Below are 25,961 nucleotides of genomic sequence, written 5' to 3'. Positions count from 1 at the left end.
TCATGGGACCAGTCGTGGATTCGACCATGGAATAGGAGCAATAATAGATTATTCTTGGAATTCAGTAGTGAATGTCACGGCAAAATTAATCTTAATTAGGAATAGTTAACTTTGTGGCTCTATACTAGCAGAGCAAACTGTCTAGGAGCATTAATTATCCGGATATGAGCTTGTCGGTAAGTCATATCTTTTATATAGTCAGGGTAAACTCGTTGTTTGTTCCTGAAGACGTTATCGCTCTATACTAGCAGATCAAGCTGTCTAGGAGTCGTCCATCTCGTGATACTATATAGAAATAATCACTGAAAGTGTTCGGTATTCATGAGATATGTCTTTGTCCAGTCGTGAGACTACATATCTACATGTACTCTGAGAGAAAGTACTCTCTGTTGAGAATTCGATGAGAGACCCGTGTCTCAATACTCACGCCTGATTGCTGGATCAGAGCTTCGTGTCATTATGAGTTTAGGATTTTATCCCTTGTCGAAAATCCATCATCTACAATAATAACAATCACCAAAGTTGACAAGATTAGCCTGAGGACGATCGAAATGCCTCTATTGTACCAGAATTTACACTCAAGAACATTATGACCTGATCTGGTACAGATTTGATAATGAGGAAAAAAGTTAAAATGTCTACTTCCATAATCACCACGATAACCGCCTCGGTCAAATCTACCACCACGAGCTTTAAAATTATTGAAATGTCTACCACCATCACGAGCTCGAGAATGAAATCTACCAGCAGGATTACCAGAACGCCAATCAGAAGATGTACGATAATTGGAATTTGGATTGAGATTCACAGAATCAGGTGAATCAAGTTTGTCAGAAGAGTGTTAAGCAACATTAGCAGAAGCAGATGATGACTCCGAAGAAGAATCAACTACTTAATGTTCTTTACTTAAAAGCAAACTAAGAAGATCTGATGAAGTAATAGATTCTAAGCTCTTAAGCTGTTGAGTATTGATTCAAGATCAAAATGCTTGGATTCAGAAGGCAAGCCGTTTAGGATGTGAAAATAAAGATCGTCATCAAGAGCAGGCCTACTTACTTGAGCAAGTTGATGATCAATTGATTTAGCACGACTAAAATAATCTCGCATTGATTCAGATCCCTTAGGTATTGAAGATTATTCCTTAACTACATTAGACGATATTTTACTGTAGAATTATAGTTATGTTTAAAAGTTTTCCATAGATTCAGAGATGCAGTACAACCAAGAACAGAAAAATGAGTTTCATCAGATAAGCATGAGATAAGCCGCGAAAGAAGAAGTTGATCTTGGTGAATCCACTGTAAGTATGCTGGATTTTGAATCAGAGCTTGCATCGTTGGATCTCGAACAAACTCAGCAGGTTCAGGTGTAGATCCATCCACATATTTGTACATTCGTAATAGTGGAACAATCTAAGACTTCCATAACACGAAATTTATAGAAGTAAGCTTTGTTGGAGAAGAAATACTGAGTTTTGATGGAATCGAAGAAGAGAATGTTGATGAATTCGACATTGAACGTTGAAATGATAGAAAATTTTTATAAAGATCTTAAAAATTTGTAAAGAAAATAGTAAAGATTGAAAACATTTTCTGTTTTTAGGGTTTGGAAATCATAGATGGCTCTGATACCATGTGGGACGCTCTAAGTCAGTGGACAAGGATCTAATTAGTTTTCTCATTAATATTAAATGAAGAGATAATGACATATTTATACAGAGAAGAAAAAGACATAATTCAGTCAACATGACTACCCCTTAACCAAGACTGAACAATGACTAGCAGACAAAGAATGATAATTAACAGTCGCACATGTGCTTGACACAGATCACACTAGTCCAACAAATAGAAAGAGAGGCAACAAGCTATGTTAGTGTAAAACTTGTGTAATCAAATTTTTATGGGATTTAGTGATTGAAGCTTGAAAAGAAAAATATAAAAAGTAAGAATCCAACAGAACTCATCCACAATTCGGTGAATTTGAAATGCACCTAAATGCCAATAATCCTCGAGTTTTATTTACCAAAGAGTGATTCTTTACAGAGCGTGGGGTGGGACTATCCAAAAACCGCACACACACATAGAACATGTCCCAACCTAACCAAAACTAGCAGGGGGACTTTTGGATGTGGTGGGTCCCACTCGATGTGTGTGCGTTTTTGGGTAGTCCCATCCCATGGTTTGTCAAGAATTTTTGTTTAGGTGTGACATTTTAGAGAGATAAATAAATACTTTTTACATTTAACTGCCGATATGATTTCTTAACTTGTATTCCAGTATACAAGGTAAGGATTATTAGAATATTGGTCTTTTTGCATTGGTCTATGTAAATATTCTTGGATATCTAATTTTCTTGAAAACTTATTTTTGTGATTTCTAGAAAGTATCACTTCTTATTTAAAATCTTATTTTAATCCAAGTTTGAGTTTTAAAAAAATGGAAAATCTGACATCTTTTTGAATTTTTCCTGCGTAAATTAATTGGTTATCTTTTTTAACCATAACATCAGATCTTAAATGATTCCAAATGTTTGAAATTGACTATTATTGATTCAAAAGACCTATAGGCCAAATCTACATCTCGTTTTTGTTAAAATAACTTCCAAGGATCTGCTCTTAAAAAAAATAACAAACAATATGAACAGACTCTTCAGATTGGGCATATATGGCATATACTTAGCTATCAACTTATATTGTGGCTCTCTTCTCTTCCTCCTTTTCAAAAAACCTACAAAAACACCATACCATATTCTTCCTTCTTTGCTTAGATTTAGTCCTTTAGGTGCTAGATCTGAGCAAAAATTACTTATTTTTAGTTTTATCTTATCGAGGAGTTGTATCATCGTTTCGAATTATTTTCTCCGCTATTAGAGAGAATTTTTTTCTTCGCTAGTAGAGCGGTTTTATCTGCACATTTATAATGTTTCTTTCTATAGATTTGTTCGTGATTCGACTTTTTGGATACAATTGCATCGGTGATTTGACGGAGACAAGATTAAGTTCTTCTTCAACGGAATAATAAATCTAGGTTTTTCGGGCTTTTCGCTAAACATGAGTTTTTGGGAAAGTCACTCCTCTCTAATAGGAGTATCTCTTTTACAAGAAGAAAATCAATCAAAATGGTCGAACTTTGATTTTAGTTCTATTCCTTCTCCAATCTATCTGTACAAGATTTGGGTGCTACCGTTATAGATCGCTCATTCTCTTTGCGATTTATTTACGTTTTGCATCTTTCGATGTATTTGTTTCATGTTTATAATGTACTTATTTTTCTTAAAAACCATCATGAAAACCTTTCTTAATGGAATACAATACGAATGGGATTCATATCGTAGAAAAACTTATATAAAAATAGAAAAAATAAACTTATATTATGGAAATCGTATGCCTATCAGATTTAATGGGACTCATGAATGTAGAAATACGGATCCACAGACATCAATGGCGAAACTGATCGTTCCTCCTTTTATACATCAAAATATAAATGACCTTCCATATTCTTTTATCCTACTTATTGAGGTATTTCTTTTTTTATTTACTCATACTACTCCCACCGTTTTTTATTAATAGTCCTAGTTGACAAAGTCAAAATATTAAGGGAATTGTACGAAATGTCGCTACTGACCCTTGACCAACCTATTTAATGTTATGTTATTACTAAAATTAAAATTAATATATTAAAAACTATAAATTGGGTAAGATTATTATTCTAGGAAATGTTTTAAGAAAATTAAAGCAAAATATATTAGTTTTATTATGAAACAATTATGTACGAATAGGTAGAAGATTTATTAGGAATTTTATTATAGATGTCCGTAAATATTTTTATTTAAAAAGGGAATGACGATTAATATGAAAGATACTGAATAAATTTTTTTTCCTTATATATGTTGATATTATTTAATATTTTGGATTGAGTTTATATTAAAAATGATTTTATGATTATAAAAAGTAAAGGATATATTTGATAGTTTAAGGGAAAAATACGTCTATAAAAACAGAGCAGACACATAAAAAAAAGATAGACCAAAATAGAATACATGACAGTTAATAAAAGACAGAGGGAGTATTGTATTCTAATTAGATTTTGACCATAAATTTTGAACGAATTTAGGTTAAATGTTATAGGTTTTTACTTTTGTCTTTCTAAGGGTAAAGTAGAAAATTATACTTTCTGTATATCACCAAATCAACTTTCCAAGAAGAATAGATATCCAAAACTATTCACAAACACCAATAATAAAAATCAATTTGTTAATCTTCCTTAACTTGTATCCCAGGAATCAGGATACAAGTTAAGAACTTCTCCAATGGTCATTGTGTGTGTTTCCTATATGAAAACACCAGCAAGACATTTTCCTTTCTATTTTTCCTTAATACTGGGAGAAAAACCCCGTCTCCAATGATATTGTATTTTGACATCTTTTTTGATTAGTATAAAATTTTATTTTTAGTAACTTGAGATTTTATTAGATTTGATGAAAGCTAAAAGTAAATATTTAATATATAAAAGTCATCTTAATTAAGTATAAACGTATTAGGATGACATTCATCATGACAATGTCTACCCAAAGTAATCTATACATTGGTTTAAGATATCAGGGTTGATTTTTTTTTTTTGTAAGTTAAGTGTATTCAAAAGACTAACTTAGGGAGTTAGTAACCCTTACATCAAGATGAGTAGAGCCATCGAATGTTGGGTTATTAGATTCAACCCTAACATTTGATTTATCTACTTCTAAAGCAGAATTAATACAAGATGGAGGCTCCTTCCTCCAATTCAGGATGTTTCTAAAAGATTTAGCTTACTTGGCCAATACATCAGCTACATTGTTTGTTGTTCTTGGCACAAAATAAAAACCTAAAAAATTATGACATATATTAAACTCTTTTTTTACTTCATCCATTATAGTCTGGTTCTGCCAGGAAATTTGAGACGCTTTCCCATTCAGATAATCAAAAAGGTTCTTGCAATCACCTTCCACAGTAAAGTTGGACAACCCTCTTTCTACTGCTCATTTAGCTCCCTGCAACAGCTCTAAGGCTTCCGCTTCTTCAGAGGTAGAAGTTGTGAATGGTCCTGGTCTGCCTTGTTCAAAGTCTCCTGCATCATTCCTAAGAATTAAAGAGAAACCTGCAGGCGTATCCACAGAAATCCAAGCAGCATCTATATTGAGTTTCAGCTGTGTTCTCATAGGAGGAGACTATTTATGAATCTCATAGTTGTCAGTTGATAGTTGCCTACTTGAGATTCATTTTTATGTTTTTTATCATTTTTTATCATTTTTTAATTTTGATTTTTCATTTTTCATTTTTTTTTTCAAAAAGAAAGAGTTCTGTTTTCAATTATAGCATGTTATAAGGGTATATACTGATCATCACCCCTAAACCTAAATTAAACAGTGTCCTCAATGTTTAAAAAGTGCAAAAGAAAGAACTGTACAGAAAAGGGAAAATAAAATGGAATGTTCAACCTGGTTTATGTACAAGGGTGGACCAATCAGTCCACATAGACGGGATTCTCCAGATCGGTTGTCTCACTGTCAGGTGGAATTGGTTCAAGGAACGGTTTCAATCTTTTCCCGTTCACTTTGAAAATGTTCTTGTTGGAGACATCTTCAAGTTCCACAGCTCCATGAGGGAATACCGTGCGTACTAGGAACAGGCCCGTCCATCTGGACCGCAATTTTCCTGGAAAAAGATGCAACCGAGAGTCGTATAACAAAAATTTCTGACCCGGTGTGAATGACTTGCGCAGAAAACGCTTATCATGAAACAACTTCATCTTTTTCTTATACAGGCTGGCACTGTCATAAGCATCATTCCTCAATTCTTCTAACTCATTGAGTTGAAGTTTCCGTTGAGCACCTGCCTTGTCGAAAGAAAAGTTAAGTTTCTTGATAGCCCAGTAAGCTCGATGTTCTAATTCCACAGGTAGATGACATGGCTTTCCATACACCAGACGATAAGGGGACATGCCAATTGGTGTCTTATAAGCTGTTCTATAGGCCCACAAAGCATCATTCAGTCTTAATGACCAATCTTTTCTCGACGGGTTGACCGTCTTCTCCAGAATGTGCTTAATCTCCCTATTAGAAACTTATACTTGTCCACTCGTCTGAGGATGGTACGAAGTTGCAACCTTGTGAGTTATGCCATACTTGCGTACTAAAGACTCAAAGTACTTGTTACAGAAATGTGAACCGTCGTCACTGATTATAGCTCTAGGGATACCAAAACGTGAAAATATGTTCTCCTTCAGAAATGAGAGTACCACCTTGTGGTCATTTGTATTGGTTGCAATAGCTTCAACCCATTTAGAAACGTAATCAACAGCAACTAGGATGTATAATTTGCCTTCAGAAGTAGGAAATGGACCCATGAAGTCAATCCCCCACACATCAAATAGCTCAACGATCAAAATTGGATTCAACGGCATCATTTTTCTCCTCGAAATACTTCCTATATTTTGACAGCGCTCACAAGCAATACAATACTCATGGCAGTCTCTAAACAGCGATGGCCAGTAAAACCCACACTGCAAGATCTTTGCAGCAGTTTTCTTGGCACTGAAATTCCCTCCATATGCTTGGTCATGACAGAACGATATCACTTATTTCTGTTCAATTTTGGGGACACATCTCCTAATGATTTGGTCTCGGCAGTACTTAAACAAATATGGGTCGTCCCAAAGGAAATGTTTAACTTCAACCAAGAACTTGGAGCGGTCTTGTCTTGACCAATGTGAGGGAATTCTACCTATAGCAAGGTAGTTAACAATGTCGGCAAACCAAGGAAGGTTTGACACAGACATCAATTGTTCATCAGGGAATGATTCTCTAATCAGCAAAGATTCATCAATAGACTCGCTAGTTAATCGGGACAAGTGATCAGCAACCACATTCTCACAACCTTTCTTATCACGGATTTCGATGTCGAATTCCTGTAATAAGAGTATCCATCGAATAAGGCGAGCTTTAGCATCCTTCTTAGAAAGAAGGAATCTCAAAGACGCATGGTCAGTGTATATGATGATCTTAGATCCTATCAAATAAGATCTAAACTTGTCTAATGCAAATACCACGGTAAGTAACTCCTTCTCGGTAGTCGAATAATTGAGTTGAGCGTCATTAAGAGTTTTACTAGCATGGTATATCACATATGGTAGTCTATCAACGCGCTGTCCTAAAACAGCGCCAATGGCATAATCAGAGGCATCACACATGAGTTCGAATGGTAGTTTCCAGTCGGGTGGTTGGACAATAGGAGCTGAGTTAAGGAGAGTCTTGAGTTCTTCCCACGCCTTCACACAAGCAGCATCGAAGTTAAAGACAACATCTTTTGCAAGTAGATTACACAGAGGTCTTGAGATTTGGCTAAAGTTTTTGATGAATCGCCGGTAAAAACCAGCGTGACCTAGAAATGATCGAATCCCCTTCACAGAGTGGGGTTGTGGTAAATGTTGAATGAGGTCGACTTTAGCTTTATCTACTTCAATTCCTTTTTCTGAGACGATGTGTCCTAGAACTATGCCGGAGTTCACCATAAAATGACATTTTTCCCAATTTAAAATCAGACTCCTTTGTTTACATCTAGATAGCACAAGGACAAGACGGTCCAAACATTCGTCAAAAGAGGAACCAAACACAGAGAAATCATCCATAAAGATCTCGAGAAAACTATCTATCATGTCTGAAAAAATGCTCATCATGCAACCCTGAAAAGTAGCAGGTGCATTACACAGCTCGAAGGGCATACATCTAAAGGCAAATGTCTCAAATGGACACGTGAATGTAGTTTTTTCCTGATATTCCGGTGCAATGTGAATTTGGTTATAACCGGAAAAGCCATCTAGAAAACAGTAGTGACTGTGTCCAGACACACGTTCTAGCATTTGGTCTATGAAGGGAAGGGAGAAGTGATATTTTCTTGTTACTGTGTTCAACTTCCTGTAGTCGATACATACTCGCCATCCTGTGGTTGTACGTGAAGGGACTAACTCATTCTTTTCGTTCTGAACTACAGTAATGCCTGACTTCTTAGGCACAACTTGAATGGGACTCACCCATTTACTATCTGAAATCGGATATATGATACCTGCATCAAGTAGTTTCAAGATCTCACTCTTAACAACATCTCTCATGTTAGGATTAAGTCTTCTTTGCATTTCCCTAGATGGTTTGGCATTCTCTTCAAGATTAATGTGGTGCATGCAAATGGTAGGACTTATTCCTTTCAGATCTGAGATGGTCCATCCTAAGGCTTCTTTCTACTCCTTAAGTACTGCTAAAAGCTTGTTTTCCTGTTCTATGTTTAATCGTGAAGAAATGATAACATGTAAGGTATCAGAAGGACCTATAAATGCATACTTCAAAGTATCAGGTAATGGTTTCAATTCCTGTTTGGCCTTAGGAGACTCATCCGAAGATATAACAGACTTCTCAGAAAGTGGGAGTTGTTCCACTTTAGTTTGTCATTCAGTGATGTCCATATGAGGTACAGATTCGAGCAAAGATTGGACTTCACCAATGTATTTATCATCATACAACTCCAAGTTAACTTCTTCCAGACATGCTTGCAAGGTATCTATTGATAAAATGCTAGTCAGTGAATCTTGTATCAAACTCTCCATCATATTAATCTCATGTACATCTTCATCATCAGGACTCACATGATGTTGACTAACATTAAACGCATTCAATTCTACAGTCATGTTTCCAAAAGACAGTTTCAACACTCCATTACGGAAACTGATGATCGCATTGGACGTTGCCAAGAAATGACGTCCTAAAATGACAGGAATGTGACAGTCTGGGTTTTGTACAGGTTGAGTGTCTAAGCCAATGAAGTCTACAGGAAAGTAGAATTTTTCAACCTTAATCAAAACATCTTCTGCCACCCCAAGAGGAACTTTGACGGATCGGTCTGCCAATTGGAGAGTTATGGGTGTTGGTTTCAACTCTCCAAGACCTAACTGCTCATAAACAGAATATGGCAGAAGGTTCACACTTGCACCTAGATCTAATAAAGATCTACTGACCGTGTGTTTTCCTATAGTGCAAGAAATTGTTGGACAACCTGGGTCCTTAAACTTGGGTGGAGTTTTGTTCAGAATGATGGAACTCACCTGTTCATCTAAGAAAGCACGTTTGTGCACATTAAGCTTGCGTTTTTGATTACACAAGTCTTTGAGGAATTTGGCATATGCAGGGATTTGCTTAATTGCCTCAAGAAAAGTAATGTTGATGTTGACTCTTTTGAACATTTCTAACATCTCATTGTAGTGGGTGCTTTTCTGTTGATGAACTAACCTCTGAGGATATGGAGCAACATGAGCATTAGGAGGTAAAGGGACATTCACAGCAGTGGGATTGTCGGCTTCACTAATGTGCTCGGACTCTTTTTCTAAACTGGAGGTTTCCTTTGGTGGTGTAGGCAGTGCTAAGTTTGGCTCAGATTCATTTGTTTGTGGCGTGCCTATATTGTTCTCAACAATTTTACCACTTCGGAGAGTGGTGATGGAATGGACTTGATCGGGTGAGGTTTCATCGCGAGATGATGTGCCTGCTTGAAATATTCTCTTTGGATTTTGTTGGGGTTGGCTAGGAAGTTTACTCTTTTCTCTTGTGTTCAGTGTATCGAAAATTTGACCTATATGTAGTTCCAGAGCTGAGACTCGTTGATCAGTCGCTTTCTCATTTTTCAGCAGATGTTGGGTCAACTGATTGATACTCTCTTCAATGCTAGACAATTTCTTTTCAGCAGTGTATTGAGGGTACGACTGTTGCTGAGGATTTCTAGGGTATTGATAGCCTTGATTGTTTTGATAGCATTGATTGGGTTGAGATGGTCCTCCTTGAGCAGGGCCATTGGACCATGAAAAATTTGGGTGGTTTATCCATCCTGGATTGTAGGTATGAGAATAGGGGTTATACTCTTGTTTTTGAAACATAGCGTGTACTTGCTCAAGCCTAGATTCCTGGAGTGCAAGCAAATCTGGGCAGTTACTGATTTGATGGTCGGGATCATGACAAGCAGCACATACGGACATTTCGACATGTTCACGGAGAGTAGTGTTAGAAGGTTTGATATTTTTCTGCATCTCCAACTCTTCTATTCTCCTAATTAATGATGCGATTTTTGCACTTCCCTCAAAATCTGACTCAATCCTATGAACCTTAGCTACAGGTGTAGTCTTCCTGGGTTCACGAATGGATTCCCACTGTTGAGTCTTCTCAGCTACTTCAATTAAGAAGTCTCAAGACGCATCAGCAGTTTTGTTTACGAATAGCCCATTGCACATTGACTCTACAGTTGTTCGGGTGGACACATCTAGACCCTCATACAAAATTTGCACAAGTCTCCATTTTTCAAAACCATGGTGGGGACATTGGAGCAATAATTCATTGAATATCTCCAGGTATCTAGCTAAGGTTTCACCCTCCAAGTGTACAAAGTTATTCAGACTTTGACGAATTGTCGCAGTCTTGTGATTTGGGAAGAATTTTTTGAAAAACTCCTTTGTGAGGTCGTCCCATGTCATGATGGATTGTGGCTGTAAAGCATACAGCCAGGCCTTGGATTTTTCCTTCAAAGAGAAAGGAAATAGCCTTAACTTTAGGGTCTCGTCGGACATTTGAGTGAAACGTATAGTTCCACATATCTCCTCAAATTCTCTCACGTGATAGTAAGGGTTTTCATTGTCGACTCCTCTAAACACAGTAAGCATTTGTATTGTGCTTGATTTTAGCTCATAATGACCATTAGCTTCTGGAAAAACAATACAGGAGGGCTGGCTTGCCCTTGTGGGGTACATGTAATCCTTGAGAGTACGGGGTTCTCCCATTGTCTCAGGTTGGTCCGGTGTGTTTTCCTCAGAAGTTGTGGGTATGTCAATTGGGTCTACTGGATTGACTCTAATTAGTCTATTTGATTGGTCTCTAAATGTTACAATCATATCCCAAATTAATCATGAAATAACAAGCCTACATATAATGGAGAAAACAAAGCCCACAATTTGGTTTTAAAAGGGTTTTTAGAAAGTTTTGTTTTGTTGGGTTTCAAAATTTGGTTTTGAATTGAGAGCAAAATTTGATTTTAATGAAAAGGAGAGGAGCCCAAAATTTGGTTTAAATGAGGCCCAGTTGGGTTGTTTGAGAGATGGGCCTAGTTGGGTGAAGTTGGATTGGGCTCAAAAATTTGAAGCCTAACAAGAGTTTTTTTTTTTTTTTAAAGCTAGGAGCCCACAGTCTAAATTAAATTACAAGCCCACAGAAAAAAATAAAAATAAAAATTATTACAAGCCCAAATATAAACACTTAATTACAAACCCAATAAATTTTAATGAGGCCCAGTTGGGCTTAGCTAAAAGGTTAGGCTTACCTTTTTGGAGGGAAACCCAGTTGGGATTTGATGGTTCTCAGCAGCAGCTCAATAGCACAAGCCCTTCAGTAACAGGCCCAGCAGCTCACAAGACCACAGCTCAACAGGCTTGCACAGCCCAGCAGAGGACTTCTAGCCCAGCAGCTTCTCAACACCACTAGCAGCATCTCAATAAGGCAGGGCCTAGAAGCATCAGCAAGGAGAAGCTACACCAGGAGCAGAACCAGGGCAATGCAACAGCAGCAAGGGCTGCAGGTCAGTGCAACTGCAAGAAAACAAGAGTGCAAATACAAGATAGGAGATTCACAGCTAAGATGGATGCAAGCTGAGGTTGCAAGATGTAACAGCAAGTACAGGAAGCAAGAACAAGACATCAAGAACAGCATGTAAGATGCAAGAATGAAGCTAAGATGGATGAGAATGCAAGAAAAAAAAACAAAAAAAGAACACAACACCGCTACCGAGTCCCTGGCAGCGGCGCCAAGAACTTGATAGATATAGAAAGAGATCCTAAACTATGCTCAATTGATACTTGCAAGTGCACAAGGCCAAGAGCAGCTAGTGTGCAAGTAAGGGGAAGTCCACAGGGACTTGGAGGATGCAAAATATGTTATTTCTTTGTTCTCTACTAAAGTATGACTCTAAACAGTGACAGAAGAGTATTTTGGGTTGAAACAACAATAAAGATGGTTGAACTGAGGGTATAAAGACTTGATAAAAGGGAACTAGGGTTTTTAAATTCACCACTTAACCTATACTAGAATGTTTAGCTATTGAAACTATTCTAGCTCCTTAGATGAACAATTTAACATCAACTAATATATTAAGTCATAGCATTAATTGTCTTCTTAAAGAACACCTAATCAAAGATAAATAACATTCAATTGAATACAAGTGAAGTACAACATAGAATGATTCTAACTACCTAGGATGCTTGACATTCAAGGTGAAAGTAATATGTTGAACACTAGGTTAAATCTTTCCTGGACAGTAAAGCATAGCAGGAACAAAAGAAATAAACATAAACAGCCTAGAATTAAGGTTAAGGGTTTCATCTAAACCCTAGCTATGAAGCTTAGAACATGAACACATCTCCTAGCATGTTACTAGCAGTTGTGAACAACATGGAGAATTCTCCAAAAACAGGACAAGAAAATAAGATGAAATTTTTATTGAGAACTCAAGTATTTGGTACTTGACTCGTCCAAGCCTTCCCAATACAAACACCCAAAGCATCTATTTATAGTTTACATGAGTTTCCCCCCAAAATTCCCAAAACAGTGAATTTAGGGTTTCATAAAAATTGAAATTAATTCATACCTAATCTCTGAAAACACTTGAGAGCTTCGACCCATGCATCTATTTCTTCTCCTGATGCTACCCATGCCTCCAATTTGTCTAGCTCATCAACCAATTTCACCAACTTCACTCCTAGGGTTCAGTGGCGTGAAAATATGCAAAATTAGTCGTTGAGAAAGATATAGAACGTGATATGGGTGATGGGTTTTGGTTGTTGGAAGCCATGATGGCTTTTGGTGGGAGTTATGGTGGTGGCAGCGACGGAGTTGGTGGCGGACATGGGTGTAGCAGTGGAGAGGGGAAAAGGTGGAAGAAGAACTCGATTAGGTTTGGCTAGGGGTTGTTTGTTTGGGGGTATAGGTATTAGGTGCTTAGGTGTTAGACGGGATATCAAGTTTTGATGATTAGTGAGGGGAATCCGTAGGATGAAAAGGTGATGGAGTGATCCAACGGCGCGATAGAAATGGGTGTGGATCGACCGTTGGATGTGAGATACATCAAAAATGACGGTCCAAGATGGAGTTAGGTGCTATGATGTTAGACAGGAACATCAAAGCTCGATGAACTCTGATGAAGCGACCGTTGGATGATGGAGTGGATCCAATCTGATGGCTGAAGGGAAAAACGGGTTTGGGTTTGGATTTCAGGATTTAGGAAATGGGTTTGGGCTTAGACAATCTTGAGCCCACTTCTTCTTTAAGAACAATTTCTTCCTTTTTAAGCCCACTTCTATCCTTGAGTCTTCCATACCACATTCTGCACTTCTTTTCCGCTAGAGTTTCTGCCGGCTTTTTCCCGTGTCTTTGCTCTTTTGGCTCCGCAACTCATCTAGCCTTTATTTGGTACCTAAAAATGCAAAATTAAGCAATATTAAGTATTTATCCTTGAGGAGAGTAAAATACATAATTCATTGTAAAAGGCTAACTAATGGTATGCAAAATGGGATAAGTGCCAATGAAATGATAAGAAATAATGCAATATTTGGCACCTATCACATACAGGTTTTCTAATTGAGAGAGCTTATCCTTAATTTTATCTTCTTTTTTGTACACAAAACTGGAATTATTCAGGTTATCAATTTGAGACAAGATTCTTTTGATTTCTTTAGAAGGTAGACCAAAAATGTTTTTCTTCCAAAAATCTAAATTGGTTTGCAAATATTGAAGGTTCAAAATTAAAGAATTAGTAGGGTTCTCCCTAATAACATGGTCCCGAGACTCTTTAATAGTTTGGACACAAGAGCTTTCTTTTTTCCAAGTGTCATAGAATTTAAAAGTGTAAGAAATTTTGGTAAAAGTTGTATCTAAGTTTAAGGCTATAGGGCAGTGGTCAGATCCACAAGATGGGTGAGTTCAGCATTTGGGAAATTAGTATCACATTCTATGTTAGCTACAGCTCTGTCAAGTCTCTCTTGAATATTTAGCCACATCCTCTCTGTGATTATTCCAAGTAAAGTCATAAGCTTTAAATCCTAAATCTAAAAGGCCAGCTTTAGACAAATATTTTGATAATATTCACTATCAGTTTTCTTAAAGGGTAATCCCCCGATTTCGTCTTCCTGACTGAAAATCATGTTAAGGTCCCCTAGCAGAACCCATGGCAAAGAGTGTTTATCTACTTGTTCAGAGATGTCAGTAAGGAAATCCCATGATAGATTTCTATTAGAAGGATAAGGGCTACCATAAAAGCAAGTTAACAACCATTTCTTATATTCAGCATTAGTTTGCATAAGGATATTAATCATTTTTAAGTTCCATTGAACTATTTCAAAGGAGAATCCATCTACCCATCTTAATGCTAAACCACCAGCTAATCCTATAGGATCTACAATATGTGTATTGGGATAATCTTTTAAAAGATTCTTCATTAATTGTTTCTTAGATTTAGTTTCAGAAAGAAATAGGATTTCAGGCTTATCACCATTAATCAATTGATTTAGATGGTTTTGGGTAAAAGGGTTTCCCACACCCCTGCACGTTCCATGCTATAATTTTCATGTTGATTATTAGATCATCAAAACTACAAATTAAGATAAAAGATTGAATCTTAGATGTGAGACTAGGTAAGTAGTAAAATTATCATGGCAGATTGAATTGAGCAGCAAATATATCTATTTAAAAAAGAGATAAATGCAGAAGTATAGGTTTACCTGAATTTCGACCATTTGCTCAGATGGGGAATCTAGAATGAAAGGAACTGGTAAATAAGCATTTCTTGCATGATTTTGCTCTTTGAGATTAGAACCATATTGATCAATATTAAGAAAGTTGTCTGAATCCGTAACCAAGATTCGGAGCCCTTCAGACGATGAAGAAGATGGAAAATCCGGGACCGACAATTTGAATGCAGATTTAGGCTGAGTTTTGGGGGATGCAGCTGATGTATACAATGGATGCAGACTAGAGCTATCATGAGATGCAAAAATGGACGACGCAATTGATTCAGAAGAGATTGGAGAAGTTAGATTTTCCTGTGCATCTTCAAAAGGGGGAGATGAGAAAGACAATCTTTGATTAACTAAGAGAGGTTCTGGTTCTAGCCTAGGACTATTAGGATTGGCAGGGACCTGTTCTAGCGCATTATCTTGTTCCAGGATGTTTTCAATCTGTACCATTGAGTTGATAACTCGTGAGTCTCTGAGTTATCCGATCCAGCTGACTCAGAATTAGAACCATGCAGAGGGATAAAGTTTTCAGGCAGGTTAAATGGGAACGTTCTCTTTCCTAAGATGGAGCTTGAGGCTAACGACATATCTTCATCATAAGTTACCGGACCCAACACCTCGTAGTTACGATCAGTAACTGCTGGAATAATACTAGTTTGCTCAACAGTGGGATGCTCTTATATAAATAACTCATACAATGTTTCTCTATTTCCTGGGATAGCCAAAAATTGTTCTACAGACTCCATGTTGTCATGAGCATCAGTGTTGTCTTGAGGGTTCCATATCTGGATAGGTGTATTATCCATCCAAAAGATGTCGTCTGCCGGACCCGTAGAATGCATAGAGATGTCATAGATATCCTCCAAAGTCCTATGCTGAAGAATGGCACATTGAATGATATTATGTCCAAAACGGTGGCAATGTGAACAGAATTTGGATGGGATATTGTGATACGTGAAAGTTAGCTCTCTTTCAGGGTATTGTTCCACCTTAACTAGAAGCTTCATAACTAGTGGTTTTTCAATGTTAACCCAAACCACGACTCTTGGTTCGCAATCAAAGCTTCCCTTTTCTACTCGACTAACTTCCCCTACCCTACTAGCAATTAAACCAATGCGTTCTCCTACTCTGTGTTCATGTCTTGTGTTCGAGATACTAGCCCAAAGTGGGATTACCTTAACAACGTCAGTTGATATTTGCATACATGGGAAAGCAGATATAGCGGATAAAACATTACCATAAGGGTACCATAGACCATTTAAATCTATCCATTTTAGATCATCAGTCGTACGAAAAGTAATGATGAACAAATTTGGATCAATTTCACGGATTTGAAAACCTATATTAAGACCCTAAAAGTGACGCAGTACTCCTCTTATATCTTCAGTTTTATAAACTTCGGTCGAGAAAATTCTAGCCAGAATGTTGTTGTCTTTAATACCAAATTCTCTCATTAAAGCTGGGGGAGTTGGTAGAATACCAATATTCATGTAATTTGCATATCTCTGAGCTACAGAAAGACCATTGAGGTGCTTATATAAGTTATAACTACTCAAACTGAATAAGAAATAGGGATCCAAGAATCAAAAGAAGATAGTATAGCAAAACCGCCGGAGAGGAGGAAGAAGAGATATATGGGGCATTGAAGAACAAGAGGATCAACGTAACTATGAATTAATATACTATCTACTTTATTCCAGTAGCTAAGATTTCTCGAAATACTCACCTTAAAAAAATGGAAGATCTAATTTAGATTAAACCTCGGCCAATCAAAATACGACAACAAAAGGATAGAATAAATCAAGCAGAGAGGATACATGGTTCATTAAATTCCTAGGATTAGACAAAATAGAGACACTCTAATCAGAGACAATGAAATACACGATAGAGATCAATAGCAGCAGGAATTAAATGCTAATAAAGTTTGACTAAATTCATACGCTTACTAAGTTTGAGGAAAATAAAAGCTATAAGGTAGGATAAAGGTACCCTAGAAGAGTTTGTAGGTCGTGATGTTCCAAGGCGAAGAGACTGTAGTTGCAGGAAATCCTACAACACACCCCTTGTAATAATTTGTAGATCTAAACTTAAAAATGATGATAAGAATGCTAAAATTGTAAAGAGACACAAGGTTTACGTGGTTCGATCAATTTGATCTACATCCACGGGGTTAGGTTTTACTATGATTATTTGTAATTACATCTTGATTACATGGAGACTCCATTAATGAGTATTTGGAGCTCTAGGTTCTTGAAGGAGGAAGAAGAAGGAGATAATAATAATACAACCAATTCTACTTTCTCTCTCTACAGAATGTATCCTCTCCTAAAGTGTGTCTCTCTTTCTGATTATCTATCTCCTCTCTCTCTCTTGCCTTTCTCTTTATATAGGTGTCTACATAGTGGATGACAGCTAATGTACAGCTAACATTTCCCCTAATTTCGGATCTGGCTTGCGGTATTTTCGCAAGCTTACAAATGTAACATTCGCAACATTCCTAATTTTCGCAAGATCATCACACTTTTCTCATGTTTAAATTGATGTCATCTGTTATGTCGTTTCTGAAATCATCCTGCGATGTCTTCGCAATGTGTTGTTAATAATTTCGCAAGCATATTATTTTGTGCGAGATTCTAGTCCTATACATTAACTATACATTGCAATAGATAAGCATTCTCATCATACAAGCATCATACTCGCATCATAAAAGCATTGCATAAGCATTTCATGGCATAAACATCGCATACACATTTCATAACATAATCATTACATAAGCATTATATTCGCGTAAGTACAAAACTGTACGGAATAATATTGCAGAATTTCGCAATAATATCGTAGAATTTAGCAGAATTATTCAGGATTATTCAGAATTCACAGGATTATTCAAGAATTTCGCAAGATTATTCAGAACTTCACATAATGATTCAGAATTTCGCAGAATGATTCAAAATTTCGTAGAATGTGTCAGAATTTCGCAGAATATGATTCTTCCGAATGATGTGATTATCTCGCTCAATTATTTCGCACAATTATAAGCAACTTGAAGAGATTATACTATTGCATGAGCACAAAACATGAGACAGATGCAAAGATAAGAATAAGGAAACAATTCGCACATTCAATATTTTCTCAAGGATTCTACCCTAATAGATAAAGAACAGAGGCAACTATGGATTACCAAGAAAACATTTTATGTTCTTTATCTCCTCGTCAATAATCATTCCCAAAGTGGACGTTCGCTAATGAACAATAAGAATCCTCACCAAAAATGGAGTAATAATTTCGCACGAATAGAGGCAATACTTATTATTCAAGGACAAATACTTCTTATTTACTTCGCAGAGTTCTTCTTATATTTCGAGGATTAATTACTTTTTATACTTCATCAAGGATACTTCATACTTCGCATACTTCAAGGGTTGATACTTCTTACTTACTTCGCAACGTTCCAGAACTTCACAAAAGAATAGAGGCAAGTACGTACTTTTCAAGTCCGATATTCTTTCGCTCGTTCCTCCAACAACTACAACAAGGTGGATTTTTTCTTAAAGATCGCTTTTAAAGCAATATTCAAGAAAAAAGAAGCAAGATGTAGGATCAGAATCTCTCACAGAAGAATATGCTTGCGAAATTATTAACAACACATCGCGAAGACATCGCCAGATGATTTCAGAAACGACATAACAGATGACATCAATTTAAACATGAGAAAAGTGTGATGATCTTGCGAAAATTAGGAATGTTGTGAATGTTACATTTGTAAGCTTGCGAAAATACCGCAATCCAGATCCGAAATTAGGGGAAATGTTAGTTGTATATTAGCTGTCATCCACATTGTAAACACCTATATAAAGAGAAAGGCAAGAGAGAGAAAGGAGATAGATAATCAAAAAAAGAGACACAGTTTAAGAGAGGATACATTCTGTGGATAGAGAAAGTAGATTGGTTGTATTATTATTATCTCCTTCTTCTTCCTCCTTCAAGAACCTAGAGCTTCAAATACTCATTAATGTAGTCTCCATGTAATCAAGATGTAATTACAAATAATCATAGTAAAACCTAACCCCGTGGATGTAGATCAAATTGATCGAACCACGTAAACCTTGTGTCTCTTTACAATTTTAGCATTCTTATCATCATTTTTAAGTTTAGATCTACAAATTATTACAAGGGGTGTGTTTTAGGATTTCCTGCAACTACAAAGACTAAACAGATAGGAGTCTAAATCAATTGGATTTCCATGTATTGTCTAGGTTAGCCTGTATCTTATTAATGCAGAAAAACCATGTATTGTCTAGGTTAGCCTGCATCTTATTAATGCATAAAGGCCACTAATCAAAAAATTTCTGAGAGGTTGAAGATTACAAGAAGATAAGGCGTCTGTGATTATCTAAAAAAAACGAAGAGCTTTAAAGGATGTAAATGCAATGAGAAACCCAAGTGGTGACCTATGCTATAAAAGCCACAATCTGGTACCGATAAGGACCAAAACAGAGAAGATAGAGAGAGGAGCAAAGGAAAATAGAAGAAATGCTTGTAATCACTTTAGAATTCCTTTAGGGGCGCCAATTTTGTCGACTAAGGTAATACGATGTCAGGAAGGGAAAATACATCGAATGCAGTATTATCGATGTGCAGTCTGTCAAAAAGAAGCTTTCTTGTATTCTACACAAGCACAGAGGTTGGCACTATGCAATTTAACCATAGAAGAGAAAAAAAGGTTGGGAAAGCAAGATATCAATGACTAGATTGGCCATCGGAGTTCCGGTAACTGCCAATTAGTTCCTATCTGAATATCCTCCGAGAATGGATTATGCATATGTACACGAGAAGTCGGCAATCTATCAGCAAATCCAAGGAGAAGACTTAATAATGGTGGACGAATCAGAAGACGAAGACTGAGAGAGTCCAGAAAGTAGGAAGCGCCACGGGGAAGAAGCCAGTAACGGTTATTGTTTTATATTTCCATGTTTTATGTTTTTAGAAATTAAGTTGAAGGTCGTTTATGTTTTCTTTTAAATTCCCAGATATCTTGTTCTATTTAGATTAATGCTTTTGTGTTATTTCAAAGTTTTTAAAAGTTAATTAAAGAGTTGCCCATGTTCTACTGTCTTTCATCCCTTGCCAACTACAGGAAAATTCCTTAAACAAGATCTAGAAATCGAATTCAAACTTCGAACTAGAAAGCCGGCAGAAAATAAACAAAGAACTTGGAAAAAATATGAGAAATCCACTAAGTGGAAGAAGAAATGACCAAAATATAAAGATGATGTTGCAATGCCAGTTCCTTCTCAAGACACCATTCATTATTTAGAACAATTACTCTATTTATGATAACCTATAATTAGTTTACGTACTTTCTTTAATTAGTTTTGCTTGCTACACAAGCTAGTTTAGTTGTAAATACTCAGAACTCGAGTTTGTTTAGGACATTCAATCAATATAAAAATTCTTCTTTAAATCTGTTTATTATTCTGAGGTTGCTTACCCCAAATCAAAAGGGTTATTTTCTTGTTTTCGTCTAAGTTTTGTGTTGCTCAGCTCTTAGTTAGGTTAGAACCCTAACATCTGGAACCAGAGCAGGTTCGATTATTCTCAACGCTACCGTTGTTCATCATAACAATCACTGAAGGGGTGAACAAGATCACCACCACTATGAACAATTTAAACAAGACAGTTAATAAGTTTATGGAGGTTATTGCAGATACTCATGAAGAAGAAATAGACTCTACATCAGCGGCTCTGAATGCCTTGTTTACTAAGCTACAGGATTCCAATAAAACCAATATGGCTCTATTATTGGAAGATCATAAAAAACACATGACTACACTGATACAAGCAAACAAGCAAGACACAACAACACTTGCTGACACTATTGCCAGGAATATGACTTCCATTCTCTTGGCACGTTTTCCTCTCAACTCCATTCCACCTGGTTTTATGGATTCTACTAGCAACGGTAACCATGGCAACAATGGTGTGCATGGTCACACTGGTGGCTTTAACATCTCCGACAATACTTCCCCTCTTCGAGCAGCACCCATTAACTTGGAGTTTCCTACCTTTGATGGTACTGATCCAGCATGATGGATTTTTCAAGATAATCAATACTTCAGTCTCCATAATATTGGTGAAGCTTACAAAATATCCATTGCTACTGCTCACTTTAAAGGAGAAGCTAACGCTTGGTATAGATGGGTTCAAGGAAAGGTAATAGCTCCTACTTGGTTGCACTTTTGTTCACTTATTTGTGATCGTTTTGCAGATAAATTTTTTTCCAATCCACGTATGGCCTTGTCTACGATGTCTCAAACTAGTTCAGTACGTGAACACATTGCAGAATTTGAACAAATTTTGAATTTTGTTACTGATTTACCTGAAGAACATATTATTGATCTCTTTATACGGTCATTAAAAACTGAAATACGATCTGTTTTTGAATTACTTGAGCCTCCAACTTTATCTTTAGCTTTCAAAAAAGCCATTAAGAAGGAAGAGGTATTGCAATCAAATTCTTCTCCCTTAAAGACTTTTGTTCGTCCAAATCCGTTCAGACAAGTACTTAGTTCAGCTGGTACGCAAAATAGAAGAAATGTGATTCCTCCTGGAGCTAAAAGATTAACGGTAGAAGAACAACGTGCAATAAGAGATCAAGGTCTTTGTTTCAACTGTGATCAGTTCTACAAACCAGGTCATATATGTGAAAAGCCTAAATTACTTATTTTGGAAGGTGCTCCAGAAGACTCTGAAGAAGTTGTTGAACTCATTAATGAAATATCTGCAACTGATGTTTCATGTCCAAAAGAACCCGAAACTACTATCTCATTAAATTCTCTTGTGGGTTCTCATTTTCCCAACACAATGAGAATTCAAGGACATATTAAAGGCCAAGTTATTACACTTCTCATCGATTCTGGATCCACCCATAATTTCTTACATCCAACAATTGCTAAGAGATATGGTTTTGTTGATCAATCTGGTGGTACTTCTATCCGTGTAATGGTGGGTAATGGTGGATTTCTTGAGACTCAAGGATCTTGTGCAAATATTCCAGTTAAAATACAAGATTATAGTTTCTCTACGGAATTCTTTCTCTTACCAGCCAGTAGTTGTGATGCAGTTTTTGGGGTTCATTGGTTAAGAACTCTAGGAAATATTAGTTGGGATTTTCCGAAACTACATATGCGATTCAAATATGATGATTCTGATTATCTTCTTATTGGTAATAACTCCACTTCAGTTATGTTGCTCGACAGTATCTCAATGCAGAAACTTATTCAACGTGAACATCAGGGTATTATTCTACAATTGGTTTCTACTTCTTATTCTCTCACAACTACTTCAGGTACATGTTGAAATTTCAGAACTTCTATCTAGTTTTTCTGATATTTTTTGCACCCCTACTTCTTTACCACTTTCAAGATCACATGATCATCATATTCCTCTACTGCCAAACACTACTCCTATTAATGTTAGGCCATATCAATATCCTCACTTTCAAAAAGAGAAAATTGAGAAAATAGTGAAAGAACTTCAGACAACAAAGTTCATTAGACAAAGCTCTAGACCTTATTCTTCCCCAATATTGTTGGTACGTAAAAAAGATGGTACTTAGCATATTTGTGTTGATTGTCGAGCATTAAACAAGGTTACTGTGAAAGATAGATTTCCCATTCCTGTGGTTGATGAATTGATCGATGAGCTACATGGTAAAAAAGTTTTTTCAAAGGTAGATATGCGTTTTGGGTATCATCATATAAGAGTTTTTGATCAGACATTGAAAAACAGCTTTCAGGACTCATGATGGCCATTACGAATTTCTACTAATGTCGTTTGGTTTATCTAATGCCCCTCCAACATTCCAGAGCTTAATGAATGATATATTTTGGCCTTATCTTCGCAAGTTTGTTCTTGTCCTTTTTGATGATGCATTGATATATAGCAATTCCATGTCATAACATATCCAACATTTACAACTTTTTTTCAACTACTCAGGACAAACAAGTTATTTCTCAAAGAGTCTAAGTGTGAATTTGCTAAGACATCAATCAGTTATCTGGGTCACATTGTTTAAGCTGATGGGATTGCAGTAAAACCTGATAACATTTCAGCCATTACACATTGGCCCATTCCTTCTACAATTAAAGATCTCAGAGGATTCTTTGGTTTAGCAGGATATTATCGCAAATTTGTGCGTGACTATGGGAAAATTAGTGCTGCACTGACTAAACTCTTGAAGAAATATTCTTTTACTTGGAATGATGAAGCTACATAAGCTTTCAACAAGTTAAAATTGGCTTTAACTACTACTCCTGTCTTAGCATTGCCAGATTTTTCTAAAGAATTTTATTTGGAATGTGATGCTTCTGGGAATGGTTTAGGAGTACTAATGCAATCTGGTAAACCTATTGCATTTTATAGCAAACCATTATCAGGAAAAAACTTGAACTTGTTAATATATGATAAGGAGATGTTAGTTATTGTATCTTCAGTGAAAAAGTGGACACCTTATTTACTTGGTCGTCACTTTAAAATTTACACAGATCATAGAAGTTTAAAATACTTCTTGGAGAAAATATTATCTTCTATTGAGCAACAAAGATGGTTATCTAAACTCATTGGCTATGACTATGAGATTATTTATCGGAGTGGATCTTCAAACAAAGCTGCAGATGCACTTTCAAGATTAGTTGATATTCAATTACTATCAATCGCTGCTTCTGTGTTTGAGGGAATTAATGAAATCATTACTGAATGTCATAATGATGCTGAATTGGGTGCTCTTATCAACAAACTTCAGCAGTCTACAGATGGGGAGTCGAAATATTCTTATAATGATAGTATTCTTCGTTATAAGGGGCGTATTGTAGTAGCTCCTTCCTCTGCTTGGTGTACCAAATTACTTCGTGAGTTTCATTCTCCTCCTCTTGGTGGTCATTCAGGATTTCTACGTACATTCAAACGCCTGCAGCTCAATTTTCACTGAAAAGGTATGAGTCAAACCATCAAAGAATTTATTAATCACTGTGATATTTGCCAACGAAATGAGTCATAAGCCTTAGCTCCTCCTGGACTTTTACAACCTCTACCCATACCGGAAGATGCTTGGTTAGATATTTCTATGAACTTTATTGATGGATTTCCCAATCCAATAGAAAAAACTTTATCTTGGTTGTTGTAGATCGTTTAACTAAGTATGCTCATTTTATACCATTGTCACATCCTTATTCTTCCAGCACCATTGATGATGTTATTGTAAAAGAAGTGGTACGACTACATGGTATGCCCAAGACAATTCCAAGTGATAGAGATCCAATATTCATGAGCAATTTTTGGGAAGCTTACTTTGCATTACAAAACACTCAGTTGTGTAGAAGTTCAGCATATCACCCACAAACTGATGGGCAAACATAAGTGACAAATAGAACATTGGAGTGTTATTTACGATGTTTTGCTGGAACCAAACCAAAAGATTGTTCCAAATGGCTTCCATGGGCAGAATGGTGGTACAATACAAGTCATCACTCAGCAATCAAGATGAGTCCATTTGAAGCATTGTATAGTCGTTCTCCTCCAACAATCTCAGCTTATTTATCAGGATCTACTACTGTCAATGATGTAGAACTCAATTTAAAAGCTAGAGATCATACTCTGAAACTTCTGAAATTTCACCTAGCTGATGCTCAAACTCGGATGAAAACTTATGCAGATTCTCATCGTACAGAGAGAACCTTTGAAGTTAATGATTTTATCTATCTTCGTCTGTAACCCTATAGACAAACAACTGCAACAAATCAGTCTTTCTCTAAGCTTTCACCAAAATTCTATGGTCCATTTCGAGTTTTGGAAAAGATTGGACATGTTGCTTATAAACTAGAGTTACCAGCTGCTAGTCGCATTCATCCAGTGTTTCACGTTTCTCAACTTAAACTTAAGCTGGGATCTGCTACAACTATTGAACCAATTTTGCCCACTGTTATTGACTACGATAAATGGGAACCAGATCTTATTTTGGAGCGAAAGATGTACAAAAAAGGAACTTATGCTGGAACCAAATGGTTAGTTCAGTGGAAAAATCACTCCGAGGAAGATGCCACTTGGGAGGATGTTGATGAACTTGTTGCTCGTTTCCCTGAATTTCAGGCTTGAGGGCAAGCCATTTTTCAAGCGGGGTGGGATGTTGCAATGCCAGTTCCTTCTCAGGACACCATTCCTTATTTAGAACAATTACTTTATGATAACCTATAATTAGTTTACGTACTTTCTTTAATTAGTTTTGCTTGCTACACAAGCTAGTTTAGTTATAAATACTCAGAACTCGAGTTTCTTTAGTACATTCAATCAATATACAAATTCTTCTTTAAATCTGTTTATTATTCTGAGGTTGCTTATCCCAAATCAAAAGGGTTATTTTATTGTTTTCATCTAAGTTTTGTGTTGCTCAGCTCTTAGTTAGGTTAGAACCCTAACAGATGCTAAAATAATCGGAAGTATGTAGAAGATGAATTGATGAATTAGAGGACAAAAAAGAACAAGCCTATGTATGCAACACATTAAACCGGCGCAATAGATGCAGAAGATGAATTGAATGACTATATAGAACTCAGAACCCGGATTCCCTAGTTTAACAATAAGATCGACCAGAACCATGGCGATATTTGATGTTATTTACCCCTTTCCTAGATCCCCATCTGGCTTGGGATCGAAATCCAGATGGGGAGATTACTCAACACTCATAAGAACAGAGAAAGTATAGACGAAGAAGAAAGAACTAGATGAAGAAAAAGAATCGTTAAGAGGAAAGAGGGCATAGCGAAAAAGTTGTTCGATACTTTAAGATATCAGGGTTGGAGAAAGATTTTAGAGAAAATCGCATCCTACGTGGACTTAGACATTTATCCTCACATACATCCCATTGGAAAAGCTCTAAGAAGACACTTTATGAATTTTGGGTATTGCTTGCAAAGTCTTGTATACTATAACAAAACTAACGCATGTAAAATGCACTACTTAATTACACAAATTACACTAGTATGTATACATATTCGGTGCATAAAAAGCACTACTTCTAAAATTTCCGTAAGTTTAATTCATGCAACCTTTTCAGAAGAAAAA

General features: G+C 36.5%; 1 pseudogene; it reads right to left on the bottom strand.

Annotated features, from left to right (window-relative positions):
• Positions 1 to 15,850, bottom strand: part of LOC113360366 — a 30,795-nt pseudogene extending 14,945 nt beyond the window's left edge.
• Between the last annotated feature and the right edge of the window lie 10,111 nt (positions 15,851 to 25,961).

This window comes from Papaver somniferum, chromosome 3 (assembly GCF_003573695.1).
Source record: "Papaver somniferum cultivar HN1 chromosome 3, ASM357369v1, whole genome shotgun sequence".
Lineage (NCBI taxonomy): Eukaryota > Viridiplantae > Streptophyta > Magnoliopsida > Ranunculales > Papaveraceae > Papaver > Papaver somniferum.
This window is presented reverse-complemented; position numbering and strand designations above follow the sequence as displayed.